Consider the following 19,890-nt stretch of genomic DNA (forward strand, 5'->3'; position numbering starts at 1 on the left):
TATCGGTTGTAACACTGTGCGGACGTTGCCACAGAGTATACCACAAAATGTAGGTGTAATCATAATGATAATAACAGCAGGAAGATGAAAAGGAAGGATTTAGAGAGGTATGTCAATGGCAGGACAGTATAAGCGTCAGGGGTCAATAACGAGGCGGTTTTTAGCTTAAGTGTCAGCCATCACAGACCGGACACATGTTCCCGCATTTCTTCGTCCTGGATACACATCACGAAAGCTTAGAAATGTTTTATCAAAGTGTCATTATGGCGGCTGCAAAGATGGACTTGACAAACATTTCGTAATTAAATTTTGTTTACTAGTACGTTACATTCTTGTAATCACTGAACATGTCAAATTTCCTTAGGCAAAATGCTTTTTTAGAGCAGTTTATAAAACTATGTTTCTGCAGCGTTTCACCTTCTGCTTCTTTTTATTTCATTGTGCACGCTTACTTCAGAATTACAGCTATCCATTGCAGGATGGCGCATGAGCTGATTATTACAGAAGGTTGCCCTCTAAGTTGAGGGAACATGTGGTTTTGCGCAAGCGGCGATCACATCCGAGTGCTCCCGGAAGCCGTGTTATGGGCGACCGATTCAGCTGAGTGCGTCTTCGTGTAGTTATATGAATATTCCACATAGCTCCCATATTTTACCTCCCTCCAAGAACTTTTAGTTTCTTCGCTCTTTTAATGTTATCGCCTATTATGTATTACCATATGGAAATAACTTTAGCGATCGGATTCGGTGAAGTAGCAGTACCAGTGAGAAGTTGCAAGAGTACCAAGCATTCCATAATTTAGAGTCACCAAGAAGTCTCCGCTGTAGTATTATGAGTGCCGTGAGCGTTTGTTGTATTAATTACCGTCTGAAAACATTATTTTGTGTTTGTAGGCATCAGGAATAATAAATGCAGCTGTAGATACACTTATACCTTCAGGAATGAAAGGAACTCGAAGCAATTACTGGATTTTACGCGTGCAATTTTAATGCCTTTCCTTCCCTATGCGTGACGAGTGTGAAAGTTTTCTCTCCGGAATAGCCTACAGTCCAACATTCGGTTGTGTGCTTATCAAATTCAATAGAAACTGAAAATAGAGTATCAACAAGAAGTATACGGATAAAGCATCGCGAAAATTTGCCGGCAAGACGTTAGAAGCGGTACAAGAAAGGAGCATCTGCGCCGTGTAGCCAAGAAAGGCTGCAGGGACCTCAAGCATCAGAGGGTTGCGTCGACCCTGAAAAAAATAAAAAAAACGCGACCTGCGAAAACGCCTTCCGAGAGGCATCGCAGGAAGCACGGCATAGTACCTAGAGGGGGTGTTGTCGGGCTAAGGCACTACGTTTTGATGTGCACGTTTTTGTTTGAACCCTGTTCTGTATTTCTTTTATTTGGTGGCTCATTTTTCTTCTGGGGAAGGTGCATCTAGTAAAGCAGCAGAAATACTCGGGAAAAGCTTGTTTATGGAGAAATGTGTGCATCGTCCCCTCTTTCATCGTTATTTATTCGTTGCCCGAGAGTAGCAAAAGATCAATCGAGTATCGACTCCCTCTCCCCGATATTCGCGATGCTTATTCACTATTTTCATTCTGCGTCTCGTGAAGCTGGTACAAGGGCTTCACTCGCATTGTTCGGATTTTTCTTTTCAACTGCTTTTTGTTTTGGGCAGTGTTTTTACGTTGCACGTGCTCTGGTTAAACAAAGCTTTCGCTTTGTTTTCTTGCGGCGACGACAGCTACGTTGTTACGTCAAGGGCAACACGGCGAAGCGTCTCCCGCCTCAACTAGGCGGCACGAGTCCATCGCCTTCGCAGATTTTTTTTAATCTGCGCGGAAGTCAGCACGCGTTGCGCGTACTTGCGCCTGCATTTAAAGACTAGCGGAACACATGCCACAGAACGCTGAGGCGACACGCGAAATGAGGCGCTTTCGGACTACTAGCGCTGGTAACGTTTTGCATCTCAAAAACTAATCAGACAGCGTGAAATTTGTCTTCCGCAGGGAAATCTAGTATCACTGGAGTCCACCAGTTCTGATTTTGTACTTTAACGGCTTGAAGAAGTTGCATGGTTGACGTCCTGTCCCATGCGGCTATCCAGCGTACCGTTTCTATATTGGAAGCAAGCACGATACGTCAACTTCTAACGATCTTTCAGCGCACATTAGAGAGCACTGAGTTTTCTAAATTATTCCCCAACTCTGCACTATAGAGTCTTCCGTAGCATAGTTCATAAATCTGGAGTTTAAAGACCAAGAATTTTCCCAAATCACATATTGTTGGCATTAGAAGTTTTGCAAAGTACTGGGGCGCTATAACATGAAGCTATTCCGAGCTTTCCTATTCCAATTCAGCAATCAGTGCTCCGCGGTTGGGCAGAAACGTTTTTGGACCACCCCCACTTCGCCTCTATGTCACGCGACGTCACGAAAACCACGATAGTGTCCCATCTGATCTGACGTGTACACACTGATTGTGTACGATTGAACCGAACAAAAGAAAAATAGTTATTTCTGATGCGACGCCTTTTCGCCATTAGCCCTCGGCTATTGATCAAAAGCTTTCAGGTTCCACCCACTTCACCTGCCTGTCACGCGACGTCACAATACCGCGAACCCTCACCGCGTTAAAGTGACGTGTATGCGCTAAAGCTGCATTAATATGCGGAACAAAACTAAATTTTCTTCTGAATAGCCGCAGGCTGCCCCGTTCCGAAAATAATAAAAGATGGCTGCCGCCGATCGCTCAGGTACTGGATACTCGCACCTGCCGGATAGCTTGGGTTTATTTGCGTACAATAAAACATTTTGCTTGGCAGTGTAACATTTTCGAGCACTTTCGGCACGTTTAGGAACACGCTCTGCCAACTCTTCTTTTCTGAGGATCCGTTTTAGCAGCAATCTTAACATTCCGTTGCATGCCGCTGCGATTTTTGACCAGCCACCGCAAACTAAGTAAGGAAAAGCGGACCAATCGCAGACGCCGGCACCACCCTCTTAATCCGGTTATCGATGTTCAGTACATTGGCTCGGCCCCATCAGATCCCTCTCCCCTTGAGCGTGCTCTTCACCTCTTGTCAGCCAAATAGATAAGACAAGTCGCTCAGCGCAGGCAACGTTATTGGTTTTTAAAGCAAACAAAAGTGACCCCCTGTAAACGAGGAGAGCGTTTGATTGGTCTGTTCAGACAACCCTGCGGGCCACCGCCAGGTGTTTGCCTCAGCGGTTACGCAAATTTGACGTCAGGAGATTGGAATAAAAGCATATTAGAATAGCAATAGTTTATAGGGTCCCTGGACTGCGCTTCTGCGCTACTGAAACGTAAACAGCATGTACAAAAGTCAGCACGAATTCTAAGAAATGCGGTAACGCCACACCACCAAAACAAATCGCCCTATGTATAGAATGACGACGTTTCCCATACCACCTCGACGCTGTCTGGATATTTGCTTGATGCATACAGAATCACTGCGAAAAAAAAAATTTCTGTGTGGCACGAAAGAAACAATTACGAGAATACACAGATTGCTTCTTTATTTCGAGCTACTGTTGTTCCTTCTCAGTTATCAAGCAACCCGCCCAAGAAAATGTACTTTATATATATATATATCATAAGAAGCCAACAAACATTGCACGCATCGCAATGCAGAGCAGAGCAATGCAGAGCATCGCACGCGAAATGCGAAGGCTGTGGGTTCGGTTCCCACCTGCGGCAAGTTGTTTTTTCATCCACTTTAATTTCCATTAATTCTTTGTTTCTTTATTTTCATTTGTTACGCACAAGTAATTTCCCTTATGTTGTCCTTGGTGTCAATGTTTGTTGGCTTCTTATGATATGACTAATAAAATCGGGACCCTCGGTTAACCCCCTTTCTTCTCGTTTATATATATATATATATATATATATATATATATATATATATAGAGAGAGAGAGAGAGAGAGAGAGAGAGATAGAGAGAGATTTGGTGACAAGATTGCAATTTTAAACTGATATAACTATTTTGCACCTTTTCTTACCCATAAGCCAGAATGCGAACGCCACTACGTCAAGTAAAAATAAAATTCGGACATAAACTCGCCGATTAATTGGAATAAGGTTTTATTCAACGCCCAGTACCGTTAGTTACGTTTGCCAATATATTTTCACTAATATTTAATTATTCTTTATTGTCCAGCCATCGACACCGCCACTGATCGCCAATCCAGGCCTCCCTGCAAATCTTTTAAGTTGGAAAACCCTGGTCTAGAATATCGGTGGGAAATAAGGGAGTAAATAAATTAATAGGACTCAATCCGTTACAGGCACAGGTAACTAATAAGGTAGATATAGATGTCTTTAAGGAAGAGTGAAAAGGTTACGGAGACATAGAGAATGCTAGACTGATAAATATGTATAGATTGCTTGATTAGCTCAAGCAGGCTAGGTGATTATTAGTCCCCATCCCATTTCGAAGGGGTTGCCAAACAATAATAATAATAATAATAATAATAATAATAATCACGATGGAACGTGCAATGAAATGAACTTTCTACAGTGACAACGTAGCACAGAGCATAAAAGTTCAAAATTAGGTGCATCAAAAATATGTAAAGAAAAGTTCATTAGCATGGGCCATCACCCCGTTTCAGAGGGGAATTTATTTTGACGAAATCAAATACAAGATGGGTATAAGTACACATTCGGAGGTCCCGAAGTAACAACTGTCGGGGGGATCTCCTAACAAGATATGAAAGGGGATAGTAGGATCGTGGCAAACAGTGAGTCATTTCATATATTATACAATTTCTACATCATCATCGGAAATAAACGGCAAGAAAGAAAAAAAATCTATTAAAAATATCACAAGTACATTCACACAGTTAAAAAGAAGACAAATAATTGAAGAAATATTAAAAATAACATGCAAAAATTCAAACGAGGATAAATGGCACGTAAAGCTAACAACGAGGAGAAGTATCAATTATAGGCGAAATTCAGTAACTCTGTAATTGAACAGTACGTTGCATAATGGTAAAGCGAACAAAACCTAATTAATTCTAGATTCGTTAAATTATACTAGACGTCAGATAACCCTATTGAAAATTTGCCCGATGCTGGGCATAGTGGAATCCATCATCCATCATCATGGTGGATTATGGTAGTGGGTGGCATGCTGGGTGACGGGTGGCATGCTGGGTGCTGGGTGGCATGCTGGGTGACGGGTGGCATGGTGGGTGCTGGGTGACATGGTGGGTGACGGGTGGCACGGTGGGTGCTGGGCGGCATGGTGGTTGCTGGGCACGGCGGGTGCTGGGTGGCACGGCGGGTGCTGGGTGGGACGGCGGGTGCTGGGTGGCACGGCGGGTGCTGGGTGGCACGGCGGGTGCTGGGTGGCACGGTGGGTGATGGGTGGCGCGGTGGGCACTGGGTTGGATATCATCATGGGCGCAGGACGTCAAAGGCAAGTTGTGTGATGAATTGAAGGAGCAGCCATTCCTATTCGGAAGCTCATGACGGGCTATCTTTATGTGTTGTTGAGTCTTGTGAAGTGTACAGTCTGTATATACATGTTGCCAAGATGTGGCTATTTTCATGCCAAAAAGAATCAATCTGTAAAGCACCATACTACATAGCATATCATCACAGTTTATTGAAAAAGCATCACTGGACTTGTACTGTATTTACTTTTCTACTCGCTTGCCCTGGCGTCCTGCTTGTGTAAAAGAAAGCTCCAATGGTGCTTTCGCAGGGAAGCAAGGTGGTTCTCCGGATGTGGTGCAGGTGGCATCATTGGATGGTCACTTCTATATTTCTCCAGGCAGTCTAAAAGGAGAGTGCAATAAATATATAAGTAAATTGTTTTTCCAATGATTTCTAGCAATAAGTGAATGAAGAAAATCTGCTCTAATCACTTCAAAAAAAGTTTCAGATAACAAAATGCAGCAAATGTCACACACAAAACATGCTACCCAGGGTGCAAGCCAGCCCAGGTTTATTTGCAGTGAGAATGCATACACATGCATCACATTGTTTTGCAGATTTACATGGAATTTTTGTATGTTTTTTGCCAAAGCCACGTCTCTTCTCATCTGGAGGTTGGCTTAACTGCAAAATTTAGACACAAGGGAGCTGTACTCAAAGCCTTATGGGGTGGATATTTGGCTTCTGATTTTGCATAATTTGTCTGCTCTTCGACCACCCAAATTCCTGTCAAATTCGGAGAGCCACAATTTGGCTACACTGTCTCTAACGCATGCAGGAGAGCTGCAAGGTGCAAGCTGTCTGGTTTGTCCATTCTATCATTTGTTAGCTTTACTTGTTGCTCGTGCAGTTGGTGAGGAAGTCGTAACTTTAGCATTTGCCATATAGGCATAAAAGATTTCATATAAAAGCTGTATAATGGCTGGCTTGCAAGCTTTATTTAGCTGCAAATGATGGCAACTAATGTTTTAAAGTGAAGCATTTTTCGCCTCTTCTCCCAACATTACGGGCGCTGCAGCTGCTATGGTCTTGTCATGCGTGCCGTTGGATTTCTTGCAACATTACCAGATGGCGCTCACCTCTGCACATCCTGACCGGCGCTGCTGCCCCAGCATTTCACCGTTAGTGTGTATTGCACGTGCTTTGCTGGTTTTAATTTCTATGCGAGAAAAATGCAGATGCTGGGCTGCGATAGTGTAAACATTAGAATCGTCCTTAGTCTGAAGAGAACGCTTTGAGCTGGAATCTCAACAGTGTGTTGCCCATGTATGTAGAAGGAGCCCATTAACACGCGCCAGCAAGGCGTGCACTCGACGTCGAGGTCACCCAGACTAGAAAGAAGTGTCACACAGAACAGGAGCGTCTTCGCTATGCAGTGAAATGTAGTGCAGACCGCGAACTTATGTATACATACAATTACAATACCTAATTGAAGTATGCACAGCCTCATATTTCAATTAAAGTTTAATATTTCTCCCATGATACGGTGCGCCATGTGAGGCAATGACAACGCTCAATTCCCTCTCAGAGATTATGAACAATGACTCGCAACAACGCCTCAAGCAAACACATCTCTCTGTGTGTTCTGTGGACTATGCAGACAAACAGAAGTGGTGCATGCAAGGTAACGCTTAACATCAACTTGCCACTTTCGTATTGGACTAAACGCTGAAAAAATTACAAACTTGCTACTAACATCACCGTTAATTATTGTCAATCAAAGCAAACAATGTGAGCTTCGTGTACATCGATTCTCACAGTGCATGGGATCTGCCATTTTTTTTCTACTTTTCAATCTCTATATTGCTACTTTGCTAAGCTAACCTACATCTTCAATGTAAAAGAAGCCTAAAGAAGCATCTTAACGTAATACACAGCAATTTTTCATGCTCGTCTGTTTAAAAAAAACATATTTCTGTAGGAAATGAAATCTTCGGCAGAGTGTTGATGCGACTACAAGAGTACCTAGTACTTCGATCCATAAAACAATTGAATCTTGGCAGAAGAATGCCAGTTACAGTTACACTATACAGTCCTTTCTAATCCAGGCTGCCGGAAAGCGCTGGAATTCCGCATGATGCCCAGCACCTTGCTTTTCTTGGCACCGACGAGAGGCATGAAAATTTTAGGATGCTTTGCGTAGAACAAGATCAGCTATGCAGATCAGAGCGTACATGCGAATAATGTATGAGGTGCTTTCTTTGTGTAGCAGTTCTTTCCTCATTCTTATGCTTAAATAAAATGAGATCACTGAAAGTATGCCGAAAGTGCTGATAGGCCATGTCTTACAAACTTCAATAATCAGAACATTTAAAATCAAGAAAGCGGCTGACAGATGGAATAGCACACTGTGGTATGAAGGTTATAAACATGGATGAGGTGCCTCAGAAAGGCTGGCCAATGATTCGATAGGAGCTATCTTCGTCAAAAGTGGCCTGGTCAGCCTTGGCATATTAGTTTTAAAGGACTAGTAGGGTGACCTTCACGTGCAGTTGTTGTCAGTGGCAGCTGGTTGTAAAGGGAGAGACTTTAAAGAGAATGGGCGCTGTCGTCTGACGTCTGTAAGCATGGTTCCTAAGACGAGGGCACAAGACCGTGAGAATAGGAAGGCGGCGAGAAAAGAAACGAAAGAAAAGGAGAAAAAAAGAGATGCCAAGAGGCAAAAAAAGAAAGACAAGAAAAAGAAGGGCATGGGAGCGTGTTAAGGAAGTGAGGGGTTAGGGAGCATTCAGGAATGTCATTGGCGGCATGTTTCTGCCGTTTTAGAAGATCTGGTCAGGCGGTCAGTGTGCGAGTAACAGAAAAGACCCCAAAAGACATCAGTTGAAGGAATGACTTAAGTAGCGTAGCAGCAATGCGTTGGGTAATGTTGAAAAAATTAAGATGGCGACAAGGAGTCTGGGATGCAATGCATGTGGTAGCTGGCAGGCAGAGGCATGGTGTTTTAGGGATGTCAGCCTCAGTAGCTCAACGCAGGTGTCGTCACAGTGGTATATAGAGCTGGTGATACCCTGTGTGACTGATGCGCAGAAAAAGGTATCCTGGCATCTGGGATTTTGGATTGTGGTGGTGAGGGTGTTAAAAAAATATGATAGAAAACAGACAAAAGGGAGGAACTGAAAGTGGAATATCAAATAGCAGGATTACATGAGCAAAAGTGGGCGGAGGCAGGTGTACATGGGAAAAGGGGTCATACAGTTGATATAAACATTAAAACATGAAAGAATATAATAAATTGAGTAGTAAGCAGGTAAAAATTAGAAACGGTGAAATAGGTGAGGTTAAGAATTAAGTTTAGCTGGTGGCACAATGTGTTTTGTGCCTTGGTTGATGACATGAGGCTTTCCGATTTAAGTTACAGCTTTAAAGTTTTTAAAGATTCTAAGTTGCTATGTGTTAAATTGATTTCCATTGGATGTAGGCATTTAAACTTGTGTATGAGGTATGATTCCGTATATTTCCTCTGGCAAGGTGAGCGGAAATTTGTAGTCTATAGAGCCTTGCTTTGTCACATATTACATGTTCATTGAAATGGCTGGCTACTGCTTTAGGTAAATTGTTTTGTATCTGTGCGATGACCGTTCAGTCTTTTATGAATTTTTTTTCCTGTCTCACCTATGTATTATTTGCTACAAGTGGCACATTCTAGACAGTAGACAACATTGCTTGATGTGTAGATGAAACTCGAAGTTACCTTGTTTGAGTAATTTGATGCTGTACTTATTACTGTAGTAGTAGATTAAATGTTTGCATGTAGAGCACCCGGGCAGCCACAGGGACTGGTTCCTAAGTTTGTTGTTTTTAGTTTGGCACGTACAAGAATGTCCTTAATATTATAGTGTTGGATCTCAAGACTACTCTGGGCAGGGCAGGAAAAATCTTGTTTCTGGTTGCTGGGGAGAATTGGGTAGTATTTATTGAGGATGTTGTTCATGTTTGGGAGTGTGTTTGAGAATTTAGCAGTAAGAAGAGGCGCTGTTCTTGTGATCCTAGGGTGCGGCTTGAGCACCTCGGCTCAGTCAAGTTTGGTTGCATCGGTGCAGGCTTTCTGAAGGGCACTCATTGGGTGGTTCCCGTTTGATAGGGTTTCTTTAAAGTGATCAAGTCTATCTATGTAGTCTTGGTTTTCAACACACATGTGACGTAGCCATGTACTTGGCCTTTAAATATGCCTTCTTTGCAATGTGGCTTGATGGTGGCTTGTATATTCAAGGTATTGTTGTTTGTCAAAAGGTTTCCATACACCATTGTCATTAGTGTCCCAGTGTCAATGTATATTGTTGTGTCCAGAAAGTTTATGCGCTCCATTGAAGATTTTGATGTGAATTTTATTGTTGGGTGAAAAGAATTGAGAAATCCTACATATTTATCTAGGCTGTCTTGACCATGTCACCATATTATGAATATGTCGTCTATGTATCGTAGGTATGTGTGGGGCCTGTCAGTGCAGTGCAATAGAAAGTCTGTAGAATCCCCATAAATATGTTAGCATAAATATGTTTTCCCATGTACATCTGTTTCCGCCCGCTTTTGCTCATGCCACCCTCTTATTTGTTATTCCAGTTTCAGTTCACCCCCATATTTGTCCGTTCTTTATTATATTTTTTCGAAACACCCTCACCAACATATTCCAAAGTCCCAGGCGCCAGGATACCTTCTTCGGTGCCTCAGCCACACAGGGTATCGCCACTTCTGCATACCGCTGTGACGACACCTACATTGAGCTACTGGGACTAACGTCCCTAGAAAGACCATGCCGCTGCCTTCCAGCTACCCTATGCACTGCATTCCGGACTCCTTACTGCCATCTTAACTCCTTCTAAATTATCCGACGCATTGCTGCTATACTACTCAAGTCATTCTTTCAACTAATGTCTTTTCGGGTTGTTTTTGTTACTCGAGCACTGACCGCCTCACCGGCTCCTTTAAAGCCACATGAACATGCTGCCAAAGACACCCCTGAATGCTCCCTAACCTCTTGCTTCCCCAACACCTTCCTTTGCCCTTCTTTTTCTTTTCTTGTTCTTTCTTTCCCTCTTGGTGTCTCTTTTTTTCTCCTTTTCTCCCCGCATTCCCACTCCCGCTACTGTTCCTACGTCTTAGGAATCATGCTTACAGACATCAGGTGACCGCGCTCATTCTCCTTCAAGTCTCTCCCTTTACAACCAGCCACTCCCGACAACTGCATGTGACGTCACTCTACTAACACTTTAAAACTAACATGCCGAGGATGACGAGGCAGCCTTTTAGAAGATAGGTCCTCCTAACGAAACGTTGGCCACCCTTTCTGAGGCACTTTATCCCTGTTTATAACTTTTACATCCCAATAATCAGAATAGTGTTTTCAAATTGCTTGGCTGTGAACGCTGCAGATTGTAAAGCAGCACATCAGGTGACCACAGTCAACACTTTGGAAGGCGGTGGTTTAAAAAGCTTCTTTAGACCATACAATTTGCCAAGCTGTGTCGGAACCCAATTTTCTTGAGAAGCATTATTTCAAAAAAGTGAAATGAAAGCTGCAGTGTGAAAAGCTACAATAACGCATGCCAAGTCTACATTAGAAATTTCAAAGACAATGAGGTGCTTAAATGTTCACTTCTGTTAAGACAATGAGCAGCAGGTGAATGCAAGCTATCGAGGTCCTGTCAAAATTAACCGCTCGTGTAGCCACCCGACTTTCTTGATTGTTTTTAATTGAAACTGATTATGGGGGAAACTTTGTGGATGGTTTTCGCTGGAAACCCATATCCCGAAATTATCTTGTGCTGCTTTTCATACCCACACAGACATTTAAATTGTGTGTCGAGACACAGTGCATATACAGCAGAAGAAAAAGATATAATATATAGGCACTTGCCTCATTCTTGCTTTGGCATTTCTTGTCGCTCTGTATACATCATGTAATGCTAACTCATTCAGATAACTTGTAGATATGCAGTTATATTTCTTAAATGAGGTGACAGTTGACTTACTCTTCAAAGCAGCCACTTTCTCCGAGAGGTGTTGCCAGAAGCTTCCCAGATGCGCGGCACATTGTCCGGCAGGCCTGTCCAGTCAGGCTGCTTTCACCTGCTTGCACTGGTGTCCACAGGTGCCATGACACCTCTAATGGGCACTTTCCGTTGGAAGCAGACTTGAATATGTAATGCCACTTGTTGAGTGGCATCACAAATCCCACACCAATCTGTACCTGCAATAGATATGAAGTGTTTTTTTCCTGAGCAGTATTCTTAACACTAAAACGCACTTGTATAAAACAATATGATATAGGTTAGTTAGGTCCGTCAATTTCTGATGCAACTCTATATTTTCCAATTTCTGCCCCTCGAACAAGTTTTAAAAAAACTGGGGTTAAACCCAACCTCACCAAGAAATTCATTTTTGTGTAAAGGATTAAACTAATAAAATTTTCCCATTTCAAGGGCAGCAAACACTGAAATTTCGTACAGTCTAACCTTGCAATAATGCAATTAATAGAGAAAGCGAAACAATTGATTCAAATAGGCGCACCGCTATGCAGAGAACAGTGCAAGAACGAGTGACGTCAAGGCCTCCAAGATTGCACTGTCACACGGAGAATAGTGCAGCACATGTTACCTAGAGACTTACGCGTGCCAGTCTCCAAAATCCACCACCATCACACACTACATGGCCTTGTTCTAAAGAACACTGGAGACATGCCTTGAAAGTATGATTACCCTTGTATGGTTGAAAACAAGTGAATTCCCTTGTGGGCTCTGAAAACCACACGCACCACTCACTCATCTCAGCAGTTATATTTTCGTCATGACTAAACTGCAACGACGAATGCACCAAGTCCCGTCACAACTTCAAACTTCAGAACTCGGTGTGCACGCTCCTTTTACTGCGACCAGGTTCGAAATGTTTGTTGTAATAGTACAGCGCTAGTACAGCGGCAGCGGAATTCTCTTTAGGGACAATTGCACATTCTACATCTTTTTGTAGGTTTTTGCGCAATATGTGCGTTGCTGTTTTTCGTCATTAAGCCCTTCAGTTGATGTCTAGCGCCCGTTCAGACTGTGTCTCTTCGTGTGTGTGTGTGCCCTTGCACTTGTCATGATGTCCAAGTGCAGCTACCACCAACTAGAACTAACTTTTGCATTAATCAGAAATACATATTAGCACGCTTTATAAAAAGCCAAAGGATATTAGCACTATGCTGACCGGGAATGAGAAATGGTAAGAATATTCTGGCTGAAAACAACATTTCATGTTTATCAACACTGACGGGCAAGTAATTAAGAAAGTTGGTGTACGTTAATGTTTACCTTTTGAGTGATACAAGCGACCGAAAGAAGACAACAAGACACAAAAGCTACCAATTCAACATTAATTTTGATGCAAAAATTAAAGATAATATGTATACTGCATGTGCCCTTGCACTGCACAAGCGATCTTTTAAGACAAAGGGCACAAGTTGCAATACAAATGTACAAAATCATGATAAACAGTACTTGCATAAAAATAGAACAAATAAGCACAGAGTGATCACTATTCCGTGTCATTTCGAGAGTATTCCTCTTTGTAATGCAATCATAATGAGCACTGGCTGACAGATGTCCCTCTTTTTTAAATGGTATGCCTCAGTGATAATGTTGATCAATCGGTTGCCTTAAGTAAACCAAAGATATGAACAATCTAAATCTGGCGTACATCACCAGTTGTGTCAATACATTGTCAAGTGGGACGAGCATGCTTGTCCCTTGAGTGAATAATGATGCTCTCCTGGGCACATGCTTATACACCGGCCAGTCTGCCCCATGTACAAGACCGTCCATTCTTAGTACGAAGATGGTGCAGAGTGGCCGAACTCCGCGGATTGCCAGCGCGCATGGCATGGCTGTGAAACGGAGCTAAGCGGCGCAGGCGCACAGGGGCTTAGAGGTGGGACTTCATGTCGTGTGTCATCCGCTAAAGCATGGCATGCTCCCGCACTTTAGCAGATGACACGAAGCTCCACATCCCCCCTGCATCATGCACGCTGGCACTCCGCGGGGCGTGGCCACGCCGAGTCGTGTTCGTGCCAAGAGTTGACGACCCTGTACATTTGAACAAACATACACATGAACAGAGGCATAGACTACACTGCTAATGACGGACACAAGACATATTTAGTGGTAATTTATACAAATCTCCCTTGCCTGGACGCCTTTCTCAATGCGTTTGTGGAATGCTATGCACACATATTTCGAGCGAAAAAATAAAGTAGGCAGGTATGCAGCACAGTCCACAAGTGAACTGAGAAAAGCGAACAGGCAAGCGAGGTACGCTTGGTTAAACATACCACGAAATATGTCTAGTGCGTGTTAGGGGCAGTGTACTGCATTCCAATGTTAGGAAGCTGACAGGCCAGGAACTAAATATGTACCAAAGAAATCACCACATTTTACTGAGAAGACCGGCATGTTCGTCTGACTTGGCCGTGCATTGCCGCAATAGGGCTTTAGGCCAGATTAAATTAGTTTATCTGTTTCCACCCAGGTTGAAAAATTGACAAGAGAAATCAGAGAGGCATACCAGAAGACGTGTGAGCAAGCCCTCATTATGAATGCATGAAAAAAGGCGTCCTTTCTAGATGACAAGGGATAGAAATTAGTCTGACTATTCACCTTTTTTTACGCAAATACTGTTTATTGTGATTTTTTGCCTTTGTATTACAACTCACATTTTCCTTCTGAAGGAACTTGTGCACAATATAAGCACACACTCAGTGTTATTTTTATTCCTTCTATCAAAATACTCAGTCATCACTGGTCATGTTGTATGGTCTCCCTTCCTTCACTGTGTAAATTTTGTCCTCAAGAGTTATATGAACTGACTGGCAAACTCAAGACGACACGACAAATTTCACCTAGAGGATATGGCTGGTTCTCTGAAAATGCACAAATACGGCGACAAGTGTCTGTTGGAACACTGTAGCAATAATGGGTGGAAGCTACCTTTGACATTGCTGCAATACATCAGTTGTCACATGGCTACAACCCTTAAGAAACAACAGAAATGTAAGTGCACAGCAAAAACAAGCAGGTTCATCAACCACAAATTTGACTTCAGCAGCCAGAACATAGGCTGTTTCATGTAGCTAAAGTATTAGCTAATATGTGGAAAATACATGCACAACCACCCTTAGCTTGAGATACCTGCATACCAACATAAAACAACGAGTTGCAGTGCACATGATGCTTGTTCTTAACACTAGTATTTTGTGAAAAATACTTTTTGTATTACGTACAATGCTTTCAATTCATTTGCCCAGTAATCAAAGGCTTTTGACAGCATTACACTTTGCACTTGCTAGTTGAAAATATTCTCACCTGAACAGCACCAAGCAGAATAAATAGAAAACTGCCCACTGTGCTAACCAAATATGTGGAGACACACAAAGTAATAGAATTATTTCTGGACAGCTGTAGACATAGAGCTTGTTGGCTGATAATCAGTATTAAAATTACACCACTGCCAAGCAGATGTTCTGTGTGGTGCTGTTGAAATCAAGTTCACTTGATGAGCAACATAGCAATAACCAGCAAATGCTTTAGCAATAGCGAGCAGGCAATCTTGCATGTGCAAAACTGCATGCGTATTTAATGATAGTGCATCAATAGACTGAACTATGTACCAACTATGTGGTCTATGCAGTATAGACAAAGTCGAAAACGATGCAACTGGACACAGACTCTGCCACATTGCCTACTTGCATGAATGGGTATATCTTAAGAAAAATATTAAAAAATGTAGAGAAAAAAAGCAAGCTTACTAGAAAACTCCTCACTGCTGTAGTACTTACAGCACAGTGAATACTGGCCTTCATGTACCATTTAAAAAAAATTCAAGCTCGTGTCCATTGTTCTGGGAACTTGAAAAATATTGTGAAATTAATGGAGAAGGTTGGGCTAGTTGCCGTTGACACAGCTCCTGTGACATAGTTACTAGCACAAACAAGGCGTACGGAATAAAAGTCGGACTAGCCAAAGCGGTAGGCTTCAACTGACATGCTTTATTCAGAAGAAACATGCAAAGAGGCCACCGCATGCTCAGTTAATGTGGAGACATATGCATAAACGAATGTGCCACATAGGGGATAACGAAATGCACATAGAAGCTGATAAGCATCCACAAGAAGCCATTACAAAGCATTCACCAAATTTTTCTGAAGACACAACACTTATTTATCAGCTGTTACCAGTGATGGAGTGCTTATGCATTCATCAGCAGCTTTCGAAGTGCAAAACACCTCAAACATTTCCCTATATAACTGCCTGGCAAACTGACTGAGCACTTGTGTGTTATGAAAACATGGGGAGCATATATGGGTACTTTAACAGTGATCAGCCAAGTTGCCAGCGCCTGTGAGAGCATTTACAGCGTTCCGGTACTCCCCAAGCCACTCATTCAGGCACCTGTTTGTTCAATATACCACTTTCCACAGGGAAGGGCAATGTAGTATACCACCACTACATTTCAGTTAACAAAGCAGGTGACATGCTCTTTAGTGCATGTACCCTGACGCCCGGCAATGTTTACCAACTTGCATATTCTTGTGAGCGTTAGCGGTGCTGAAAAAATGCCCACACCAAACTTGTTCGCCACCTTTCTTCTAGGCGGTGGGACACCCTGTGTATGTATGGCAGAGCTGCACGGCTACCACTGGGACGTGCGTTACTGTACGTCCAGTGGGCAATGTGGTAGTGCCAATGACTTTTTTGTTGTGCTGGCTTTGCTGTTAAAAACATTGTGGGTGTTTTCGAACAGTGTTCAGTAGGACTCAAGTTCACACATGAGTTGCCAGAAGATGATCGCCTGCAATCATTCGATATTCGTATAATTTTAAATCATACTTTCCTTTATTATATATACTCTCTTAGGAAAAAGAAGCCCTTGCTCAACTACCGTTTGGCATACTCCATGGTAAAGGATGCATAGCTCCTAGCTGCCCGAGAGCTGTTCTGGTTAAATCTTGTGCACCAGGTTTCCTGCAGCGCTCAGCAACCAAGCGAGCCATTTATGTAGGGCCGGATATCTCGATAACACCTTGGTGTCAATTACTGGGAGCCTCATTAAAGAGGTAAAAACAGATCTGGCAGCTGCTCGGTGCAATAACGCACGTCCCAGTGGGCGCCCTGTGGCTGTGCCATCTGTACATGGGGTGTCCCACCACCTAAACAATGTGGCAAACCAGTGCAGTGTAGGTGTTTTCTTCAGCGCCACTAGAGCTCGCAAGAATGTGCAGGTTGGTAAGCAACGCCGGGAATCAGGGTACATGCACTAAGGAGCATGTCACCCACTTTTAACTGCAATGTGGGGGTGGTATACAAGATTTCACTTCCCTGTAGAAAGTGCTGTATTGGACAAAAGGGCAGGTTCTTGAACGAGAGGCTTAGGGAGCACCGGAACGCTGTAAACGCTCTAGCAGGCACTGCCCATTTGGCTGACCACTGCCGAAGATGTGCTCGTAAATGCTACCTGTGTTTTCAAAACAAGCAAGTGCTCAGACGGTTTGGCAGGCAGTTAGATAAGGAAATATTTGGTGTTTGGCATTTCAAAGGCTGCTGATGAATGTGTAAGCACTCCTTCACTGGAACTCACTGATAAAGGAGTGTTTGTTGTACCTTGAGAAGAACCTGCTGAATGCTTTGTAATGGCTTGTTGTGGGCAGTATTGGCTTTGTTGCGCATTTGGTTTCCTCCCATGTGGCACATTTATTTATGCATCTCTCGGCAGATATTTTTGAGCATAAGGTGGGACCTCATTGCGTGTTTCCTGAATAAAGCTTCTAAGTTGAAGTCTAGTGCACTGTCTTGTCCAACTATTTTCAATTAGTCTTGCTCGTGCAAGTAACCCTCACAATAATTGTAATACCAATGTTAAACAATGGTAAGCATGCTGCATGCTTAGACCTGTGACATATTTGGCCCATTACACTTTTAATCCTTACGTGTGCAGAAACTGCACAAGCGTGTAGCCTAAACGAAAAAAAAAGTGGATATAAAAGGTATAACACAGGAAAGTTTCAAATCAATAAAACAAAATAACAAGAGGTAGATATAATTTGTACTAAGCAAAATAAAATGTAACGCGCAGCCAAGTGATTGATGCAAGAAAAAATAAACCTCAAGACATGTTAGGTCTAGTTTTAAAGTGAACAAGGTAATGTGTACATAATGTCTACAAACACAAATAAGCAGCAAGTTGAATAAAGTTGAGCAGATATTTAGCCTATTTAGTAAGCACTGCTGAGTAATATGTCCATGAACTTATTGACGAATGATACCGAGATCCTACTTTTGCGAACACATACACTTTAGTCATACTTGACCAGACCATCCGATTACACACAGCGCTGCTGCAGCCATAGCTCCTCCCTGACGTGGACACTGTTGTTGGTCACGGCCTTGCCACTGCAAGATAGGTTCTGTGTTAACTTATAGCAGTGGCACTTTAAAGAAGTCATTGTGAACACATGCAAGGAGCACAGAAAAAGTCACAAAAACAATGTTTGCACCACTGCAGGGTGGGAACAGAGCACAAGGTCAACGTTACTGATGAATATTGTGATAATAGGGACCTCTTCATGACAATAAAATTTTTAAGACCTACAGCTACAGTACATTACAAACAAATGTTTGTTTACGTAACAATTCATTTTTTTCTATCAGTTAAGCAACTTTCCCTTGTCATCTCTAGTTATGTCAAAACACCTTGTCTCAAAACGTAAGCTGTAGTAGTAGCAAGCCGTATTGCTTAAATTTTTTTGCCCGACCCCTATGAGGGAGATTTTGTGCGCGACGGCTTTGAGCGAGTAAACGGGCCGTCGCGCGAACATATCGCTCGTTCTTTGTCGCCTGGTTCTGGAAATCTAGAATTCGTCGCTCGTCGCCCAGAAGTGCTATGAGCGAACAGACAATAGCGCGAAGCCAGAACTGGATGTACATCAGTCGAGTACTACCGCTTGTTGCACGGAACAAGCAAACGACTATTTTGATACGTGCAAGGTTAAGAACCTACTGCAAGACATTAAAGAAATGTTTTATGCTGCTCCTTTGAGTAAAACACAGCAAACTAAATTAATAAAGCACACTTTTGGCGCGTATTTGCTGCCCTCATACCGGCAACACCGGGGAGACGGCTCTCATTGTCGTCGCTCGCATAGGGTACGACTTGTACGGAACGAGCGAGCGCGACAGCCATCTACATCGCGTCTCCGTCGCGCGCAAGACCGCTCGCATGCGGTACGACTTGTAGGGAACGAGCGAGCGCGACAGCCATCTACATCGCATCTCCGTCGCGCGCAAGACCGCTCGCATGGGGTACGACTTGTACGGAACGAGCTAGCGCGACAGCCATCTACATCGCGTCTCCGTCACGCGCAAGACCGCTCGCATGGGGTACGACTTGTAGGGAACGAGCGAGCGCGACAGCCATCTACATCGCGTCTCCGTCGCGCGCAAGATCACTTGCATGGTGTTTATACTTTTTCCCAATAACTGCTCACAAACCGACAACCGCGTAAACAGACATTATTTACAACCTCGAAGCATAAGTAAGAGAGGAAACGCCATTTCAGTAAGAATAGGTAAAGAGGCAGATGAGTCTTTATTACCCAACTTCAGCAGAAAAGTGGCAGCTCGCGCAAATGAGGACTGTTGCCGAACCTAATCCCTCTCACCGGAAGGCAGCGCTCACCAAGACTTTCAATTTAGCATTAAGCCAATAAACTTGCGCAAGCAAATTATGTCAACCAACGCTCAGCAAGCATCGGCACAGTCAATGTCGTCGTGGGAGTTCGATTTCTTACGCTCGCAAGGCACTCTAGGCACACACGAGAAGCAAGCACAGCATGCGTGTACTCACCTTTTAAATGGTACGATGCGGTCGAAAAGCGCCCTCCAAGTTGCCGGAGCTGCAAAGTTATTCCCGCATACATGCAGTTGCGTAGTGGACGACCTGCGGAACGCTAATAATGCGCATCATTTCTTTGCGGCGTCCACCGAACTCTCCACAACCACCACGGACAAAGGGAACGCGATCCATGGCATGAAAATCGTTGGTCCACGTTTGCCTGGCACACCACGCATACCGCGAGTTAGCAGCGAGACACAAGCTATCTTTTGGCAATTTTGTGCACGCGAACTAAGTCACAATTCATTACAGCAAACGAAAAAACACGATCAAACAAACACATCGTAGCAACTCGTACGACCGACAGCACATGTAAACAAGGGAACAAGATTGGTGGATGGATACTATGAGCAACCACTTTGAAACGGGGCGGTGGGTGGCGCTACCTGTGAAATTGGGAGTTTGGTTGGCCTCCGCGATGACTAAAATAATAACCAGCACACACTCGCTTTGTGCCTTGTTGCGCTCAACTGCATGTAGATGTTGCAATACATAAACAACCATCGCGCAGT

The 19,890-nt window shown here is 43.3% G+C and overlaps 1 long non-coding RNA gene across 1 annotated transcript; it reads right to left on the reverse strand.

Moving 5' to 3' along the window:
- Positions 1 to 5,603: 5,603 nt before the first annotated feature.
- Positions 5,604 to 19,726, reverse strand: LOC139052476 (uncharacterized). Its single transcript, XR_011509919.1, has 4 exons — positions 19,331 to 19,726; positions 17,778 to 17,877; positions 11,431 to 11,648; positions 5,604 to 5,800 (listed from the first exon to the last, which is right to left on the reverse strand). It is a non-coding gene; the product is annotated as an uncharacterized lncRNA (long non-coding RNA).
- Positions 19,727 to 19,890: the final 164 nt, after the last annotated feature.

Source organism: Dermacentor albipictus, unplaced genomic scaffold, assembly GCF_038994185.2.
Source record: "Dermacentor albipictus isolate Rhodes 1998 colony unplaced genomic scaffold, USDA_Dalb.pri_finalv2 scaffold_24, whole genome shotgun sequence".
NCBI lineage: Eukaryota > Metazoa > Arthropoda > Arachnida > Ixodida > Ixodidae > Dermacentor > Dermacentor albipictus.